The following is a 1,076-nucleotide window of genomic DNA, read 5'->3' on the forward strand; positions in this document are numbered from 1 at the left end:
AGGGGGGAGGGGGGAGGCTGCAAAGGCGGGGGCCGGGCCGCTGAAAGCGACGGGATCAAGTCTGTCGAAAGTTGCGGGCCAGACAACCCGGAGCTAATGATGCAGCAGGGGCGATTATCAAGGACGCTATGATGGCGCTCTATTCGCAAGACGTGCGCAGAGTGGGCGGGTGTGAGGAGGGGGAATGGGGGGGGGGGCGATCGAGGCGAGCAGCAGCGAGCGATGTAGCGGAACGATATTCCAAAACTTTAAAAATAACATCCCGCTCCTCTCTCCTCTCCTGGAGCCGAGCTTGATAAGGAGACGTGTGTATCGGGTAGTGCTGAACGGCCGGGCTTGGAGCCCGCCCGGGGGAGGTCGCTACGCAGTACGCACGCCACAGAAAAACACTGCGTTAAGACAACCCCTTTAGACATAAGAAGACTCCGTATTTTTTTGGTGGTACGGTCAGTAAAAGGAGACAGCGACCGCGGCTACGCCAACATGGGTGCAACATGGGTGCCTCCTCCTGTCTCCCACGCATTTTGCACCCCATTTCCATGCGTGTTCTCCGGACACACACACGTAACTCAGAGAAGAAAGGGCATTGCGGCGCTCACTCGGGGGTCAGCGATGATGTGGTGCCGGCTGTCAGACCCCACCTTGTTCCGCAGCACGGCCCCAAACCTCTCCCCACGTTTGCTTTTGCTTTACTAAATATGCATACCAAACCTAGCGGAGGAATTACGTTAAAAAAAAGGCGAATAAAAAACCCAACACACAAATGATCCTCCCTCGAGAGTTGACCTTCTAACCTCTACTCGCCCTGCTCAAAGTCAGAGACGGACGAGACAAGGGCACCAGCTGGCCCGACTCCCTTCCCTCTTACAGTCAGCCTCTCCTCTCCCCCAGCTAAATCACCATCAGGATCGAATGAGCCGTTTCCGGTCGGAGTCACCCCTCCTTCTCCTATGGCGTGCGCCCCGCCCCGCCCCGCCCCGCCCCCGCCTCAAACTGTTCCGGCCCGTGCGAGTTATAGCGGGGCCGAGTTGTACGCGGCGTATACGTACGTACGTATACAACAGTACTGACCATTA

Source organism: Frankliniella occidentalis, unplaced genomic scaffold (genome assembly GCF_000697945.3).
Source record: "Frankliniella occidentalis isolate FOCC.00 unplaced genomic scaffold, Focc_3.1 Scaffold415, whole genome shotgun sequence".
Taxonomy (NCBI): domain Eukaryota; kingdom Metazoa; phylum Arthropoda; class Insecta; order Thysanoptera; family Thripidae; genus Frankliniella; species Frankliniella occidentalis.